This window comes from Paralichthys olivaceus, chromosome 13 (assembly GCF_024713975.1).
Source record: "Paralichthys olivaceus isolate ysfri-2021 chromosome 13, ASM2471397v2, whole genome shotgun sequence".
In the NCBI taxonomy this organism is placed as follows: Eukaryota; Metazoa; Chordata; class Actinopteri; order Pleuronectiformes; family Paralichthyidae; genus Paralichthys; species Paralichthys olivaceus.
In genome coordinates, this window is record NC_091105.1 from 24,545,069 (window position 1) to 24,552,377 (window position 7,309).

The following is a 7,309-nucleotide window of genomic DNA, read 5'->3' on the forward strand; positions in this document are numbered from 1 at the left end:
AAATAACATAGAAACCTCAGAGAGAGCCACATGTGATGGATCCCTCTCCCAGGACAGACCGAAGTGCAATAGATGCCAACTGTTATGGAGAACGTCAGAACAATACGAGCTATGGTCCACCACTATGATCAGATGCCAGCACGATACAGGATCCACCATCATATTCCACGATGCTCCAGGGAAGAAGTCAAGTCAGTGTGCTTTGTTCCCCCAGCAGTCTAGACCTATAGCAGCAATGGTTCAGGACTCACCTGATCCAAAACTAACTATAGGTTTTATCAAAAAGGGAAAGTTTTAAGTTTAACTTTAAATGCAGATATGATGTCTGCCTCCTGAACCCAGAGTGGGAGCTGGTTCCACAGGAGAGGAGCCTGATAGCTGAATGCTCTACCTCCTGTTCTACTCTTACAGATTCTTGGAACCACAAGAGAGCCTGTGTTTTGGGAACAGAGTGATCGATTCGGATAATGTAGTATTATGAGCTCTTTGATGTATGAAGGGGCTTGGTTGTTAAGGGCTTTATGTGTGAGGAGCAGGCTCTTGAAATCTACTCTGAATTTTACAGGGAGCCAATGTAGAGAAGCTAAGACAGAAGTAATATGATCTCTCCTTCTAGTTCCTGTCAACACTCGTGCTGCAGCATTTTGGACCAACTGGAGACTTTTAACAGACTTCGTGGGACATCCTCATAATAAAGAGTTACAGTAATCTATTCTAGAGGTAACAAATGTGTGGAATAGTTTCTCAGCATCCTTCTGAGACAGGATGTTTCTAATTTTCACAATCTTGTGCAGGTGGAAGAAAGTTGTCCTAGAAACTTGTTTTATATGTTGGTCAATGACATGTCCTGGTCAAACGTAACTCCAAGGTTCCTTACAGTTGAGCTGGAGGCCAAACTGACACCATCCAAGGTAACAATCTGGTCAGACAGTGTTTCTCTGAGATGTTTAGGGCCAATTACAACAACCTCAGTTTTGTCTGAATTTAGAAGTAAGACGTTTTGGGTCATCCAGGCCTTGATGTTCCTGAGACATTCCTGAAGTTGAACTAAGTGATTAGATTCATCAGACTTTGTAGAAATGTACAGCTGGGTGTCATCTGCATAACAACGGAAGTGTATGTGGTGCTTTCTGATGATGTTGCCTAAGGGGAGCATATATACTGTAAGGTGATTATGCATATGCAGCTTTGGCGATAACATGCGAGAATTTGTAGATAGTGAGGTCTCATGCTAATGGCTAACACCTCAATGTCCCGACAGCAGTGCTGTTCTATAGTAGTGATGTGCCCAGAGTTACACCATCTATCATTCACAAACACTGCCAACCCTCCTCCTTTGCTCTTACCGCTCTCCAATGTCCTGTCCAACTGTAACAGCTGGAATCCGTCCAGCGCTGGGATTGTGTCTAGTGTTGTTGTTGTCATCCATGTCTCCATAAACAGCATGATGCTACACTGCTGTTAGTCCCTCTCGTACCGGGTCATGCCACTTGTCCATCATATTTGGTAGAGATCTTACATTCTCCATGACGATGGACGGGAGCATGGGTCTGTAGCGTCTCCACCTTGCACAATGCTGAGTCCAGAACGATTCCCTGTCTCCTTCTCCTTAGCTCACGGGCGACCTCAGGTCTCTCCTCGGGCAGCATTGCTGTGTTACAGAGCGATAACAGCTGATCCCTACTTTAAACCATAGGTCCATGGCTCCACACAAGATCTCCGATCACAGTTGAAGGTGAACAACAGTGCCCCATAAGAGTAAAGTCTAAAGCCTGGGTTGAGGAACAGAAGCTGGTCAATTAAATGTTTAACAGAGTTTGTAGAGGAAAGGTGCAGGTCCAGTCCAGGAGCCATTATTCATCATGAGCGTAGGGAGAAAGTTCACCAAGATGGCGCCACGAACGGTCGCCTCGGTGTGTTGGTGCGCACTTTTGTGTTTGTTTTTAGTATTTAATTCTGTTTACTGCGACCCTACTCGGATTACTTTCACGATGGACGAGCTTCTTTCCATCAGGGACACAACACCATCCAATTTATGTCCCAACTTTATCGCCTCTTCCGTGGATTTAGTGGACTTACTCATCAAAGGTGCGGTGGTCCTCGGACACGCAGTGAGACTCCGGCGGAGACGACGAGGGAAGCGCGCTGGGGCCCTGGTGCGCTTCAGGGAGCGGGGATTACGCTCACCTCTCCCGAGCATCCTCCTCTCCAATGTCCGCTCGCTGTGCAATAAGATGGACGAACTGCGCCTCCTCATCCGGACAAATAGAGACTTTTCCCTTACTTCTGTCTTGTGTTTCACGGAATCGTGGTTGACTGAAGCCACACCGGACTCCGCCGCACAGCTGACCGGCTTCCAGCTGTTACGCGCGGACCGCGACCCGATCCTCTCACACAAGGCAAAAGGCGGAGGGATTTGTTTTTATATAAACCAGGGCTGGTGCAGCGACGTGAAAGTCATTTTACAGTCCTGTTCTCCGGACCTGGAAACTTTTTTCATTACCTGCCGACCGTTCTACTCTCCCCGTGAGTTCACCTCTTTCACCCTGGCCGGCGTGTACATCCCCCCGCAAGCTGACGTGCGCGAAGCACAACGACAACTCGCCGAGCAGGTACTGGGGGTGGAGAGGAGGAGAGAGAACACTTATTCCCCTGTTATTGTCCTCGGGGACTTTAATAAGGGGAACTTATCTCAGGAACTCCCGAAATATAAACAGTTGATCAAATGCCCGACCAGGGGGGAGAACACTCTTGATCACTGCTACAGCACCATCACCAAGGCGTATCATGCAGTTACCCGCGCTGCTCTGGGCCTGTCCGACCACGCTCTTATTTACCTGATCCCAGCTTACAGGCAGAAACTCAAACTTTCTAAACCTGCTGTGCTGAGATCCAAGAATTGGAGCAACAGAGAAGCTGTGGAGGAGCTGCGTGACTGCCTGGATAACACTGACTGGGACATTTTTAGAACTGCTTCCAACAGCCTTGATGAATACACAGATGCAGTGACGTCATACATCAGCTTCTGTGAAGACAGATGTATCCCAACACGCACCAGGGTGAGCTATAACAACGACAAGCCCTGGTTCACTGCAAAACTCAAACAGCTTTGTTTGGAGAAGGAGGCGGCCTTCAAGAGTGGGGACATGGATAGTTTCAGACTGGCAAAATATTCGTTTGGCAAGGAGATTAAGAAGGCCAAACGACAGTACTCAAAGAAGCTGGAACAACAGTTTGCAGCCAACGACTCCTCGTCAGTCTGGAAGGGGCTGCGAGTGATCACCGGCTGCAAAACCAAATCCCCCCACTCTGTGGAAGACCTGAAACTTGCAAACGAACTGAATGACTTTTACTGTAGATTTGAAAGACAATGGACCAGTTCTAACCCAGACTCTCAGCCCCCCCACACAGCTATTACACCTCTTCACCCCAGCCTGGACAAAGACTCAACCCCCCTCCCCCCCATCACACCTCTCTCTATTCAGGAGAGAGATGTAAACAAGCTTCTGAAGAAGTTGAACCCCCGCAAGGCACCTGGACCCGACGCTGTCTCCCCCTCCACACTGAGGCACTGTGCAGACCAGCTTTCTCCAGTGTTCACGAACATCTTTAACACCTCACTGGCTGAATGTGTTGTACCCGCCTGTCTCAAAACATCCACCATCATCCCCGTTCCCAAGAAGCAGAGGATCACAGGCCTTAATGACTACAGACCTGTCGCCCTGACCTCTGTAGTAATGAAGACCTTTGAGCGCCTCGTGCTGACCCACCTCAAGACAATAACCAACCACCTCCTCGACCCACTGCAGTTTGCCTACAGAGCCAACAGGTCCGTAGACGACGCAGTCAACATGGGACTCCACTTCATCCTCCAGCACCTCGACTCCCCCAGCACCTACGCCAGGATCCTGTTTGTGGACTTCAGCTCCGCATTCAACACCATCGCCCCAGCTCTTCTCCGTGACAAGCTGACACAGCTGAGCGTGCCTGAGCCCACCTGTAGGTGGATCTCTAACTTCCTGACTGACAGGAAGCAGCGCGTGAGGCTGGGCAAGCTTGTCTCTGAGTCACGGACCATCAGCACTGGAGCCCCACAAGGTTGTGTGCTCTCCCCTCTACTGTTCTCCCTCTACACCAACAACTGCACCTCCAGCCATCCCTCTGTCAAACTCCTGAAGTTTGCAGACGACACGACCCTCATCGGATTAATCACCAATGGGAACGAAGCCGCCTACAGAGAGGAAGTTAACAGCCTGGCTTCCTGGTGCAGCCAGAACCACCTGGAGCTGAACGCTCTAAAAACTGTAGAGATGGTGGCAGACTTCAGGAGGAGCCCAGCCCAAACTGCCCCCCTCAGCCTGTGCAACTCCCCAGTTAAAACAGTGGAGTCCTTCAGATTCCTGGGGACCATCATTGCACAGGACTTGAGGTGGGCGGAGAACATCACCTCCATCACCAAGAAGGCCCAGCAGAGGATGTTCTTCCTGCGGCAACTGAGGAAATTCAACATGCCGCAGAAAGTGATGGTTGAATTCTACACAGCCATCATTGAGTCCATCCTCACCTCATCAATCACCGTCTGGTTCGCTGCCTCCACTGCCAAGGACAAGGGCAGACTGCAGCGGATCATAAGGTCAGCTGAGAAGGTCATCGGCTGTGACCTGCCGGCCCTCCTAGACCTGTTCCACTCCAGGACCAGTAGGAGAGCAGGCAAGATCATTGCTGATCCCTCACATCCCGGTCACCACCTGTTCCAGAGACTTCCCTCCGGAAAAAGGTTTCGGGCCATCAGGACTAAAACCTCTCGCCATCTGAACAGTTTTTTCCCCGTGGCAGTGGGGCTCACAAACAAGCCCCCTGCATCACACTGACTCTGCACCGCACTGACTCTACCCCACCACACCCCACCCCCTGCACATAATTTATAATTTATTACTACTCTGTTACTGTATATATGTATATATATACTTTATTTTATTTTATTTTATTTTATTCTATTTTATTTTATTCAAATTCTTATATATTGTTGTTTTTCTACATTGTTGTTTTATGTACATAAGTAGTGCACCAATTACACCAAGGCAATTTCCTGTATGTGCAAACATACCTGGCAAATAAAAGAATTCTGATTCTGATTCTGATTCTGATTCTGAGCAGTTCTGCAGTCTTACAGCTTTAGATAATATTTCACAAACACAAATTAACGTTAACTAAATTCATCTACGATTCATTATTCTTCTGAAATATAATATGGACATGGATATAACTGGCTTTTAAAATTACTTTGCATTATACATATGATAAATGGACTGTATTTATGGCCACATTTCAGGGTTCAGTGTTTTACTAAGGAGGCATGATGTGGAAGACTGGGATTGAACTTCTGACCTCTTGGTTGCCACAGCTGCCCCATAAATCTTGAATCAATGCTATATAGAACAAAAATGGTGTGATATCTAGTGTTGAAATTGCATGTTGCAGCTGAATACTCCACACCTTACCCTTCCCTTCCAAACATGAGAAAGAACCTGTGGTAGCCTTCAGTTGTCATAAAAACTCAAAAAGTGTTTAGTTTGTCCAGTCTGGACTAATGTAAAAAAACATGGCGGCCTCCGTAGAGAGGGTCCCCTCGATGTAAATATAAAGTATTTAAATATAAAGGGCCTTTTCTGGGGTAAAAAAAACTACAATTCATACAATTTAGATGAAACAAACTCATGAAAGCATCATGAGGATTATTGCCAATAGTTCCCTTTCACCTAAATCTTACACACTGGACCTTTAACATTGCAAGAGAAACCCAACAGTTCCCACAATGAGCAGCACATTGGCAACTGTGGAGAGAAAAGTTATATAACCATACGGTTTCAGCTCTGACACACTAGTTGTTATAATGACAATAAGTGTCATGACTTGTGTGTTTTGCTCCTGGTGTGTTTTTCACCTGGACTTCCTGCCCTTGTCAGTTTCACCTCTTTGTCCTGTGCCACCTGTCTCTAGTTTGTCATTAGTTCACTGTGTATTTAAGTCTCTGTGCTTCCCTTGGTCTTTGTCGGTTCGTTGTCATGGTATGTCATCTTATGTGTCGTCTCACCACTCCGTCCTTCTGTCTCCCCTGTTTTTGCCGAGAGCATTTTGAGTTTCTGTTCTTTTTGATTTTGTCTGATGCCCTGCCTTGATTATTAAAGGACACTTTTTGTTAAAACCTTTTTGTTCTGCATCTTTGGGTCCACCTGCTCCTTTACCTGCTCCCTTGACAAATAAGAATGATAATTAGGAATGTGAATATGTTATTAATGATAGCAGCAATAATTTATATGATAACTAGAAAATTCCTCCTGAGAAAGTTTGAATGTGTGCCTGGTGCTTGCTTCCGGCTCGAGAGAGACATTTTTAAAAGTTGCATGAGTATAACATGATCGTGTGTGTTACGCCTGGCTCTGAGGCCGCAACAACACAGACAAGGCAGCGTGATGTAGCGAATTACAATATGCTTTATTGATTTAACATAAACGGAAATGAGCGATGGAGTGTGAAAGTGTGCGTCAGTAGTGTGTGAGGGTGTTTGAGTGTTATGTAGTATGTGTGGTGCATGTTGTCAGGTGCAGAACATAACAAAAGATGCAGCAGGATGGAGATCTCAGGGATGAGTGAGAGAGCAAGACAGCCCACGGCAGGGGGTTTATAACAGCAAGCCAATCAGGGAGCCCTGCACAGGAACCTCCAGCCGGCTAACAATCAGCAACCTGCAAGACACACCCACACAGCATACACACCATACACAGACAGGACACAGACATGGGCTGGGGCCGTAACACCCCCCCCCCATAAAGACAGGGTCCCACACGGAACCCTGGCAGCGCAAGAGGTAGAAGGGAAAAGGACAAGGGAGCAGGCGATACCTGAAACAAATAAAACAGACACCAATATGAATATACAGCAAACAGATTAATCACATGGAGCCCTTGACAAGGCGTCAGCTACCACATTGTCACAGCCCTTGATATGGCGGATTTCAAGGCAAAATGACTGCAACAACAGGGCCCACCGAATTAAACGTTGGTTCGGACATTGCAGTGAACTCAGAAATGTCAAAGGGTTGTGATCTGTGAAAACAACAACAGGTCCAGAACTAACATAGACACTGAAATGCTGCAAAGCCAAAACCAAAGCCAGTGTTTCCTTTTCAATAACAGAATAATTTAACTGATGCTTATTAAACTTCCGTGAAAAAAAACAAACAGGCTTATCCACTCCCAAGTCATCAGGTTGCAGCAACACTGCTCCCGCCCCCACATAACTGGCATCT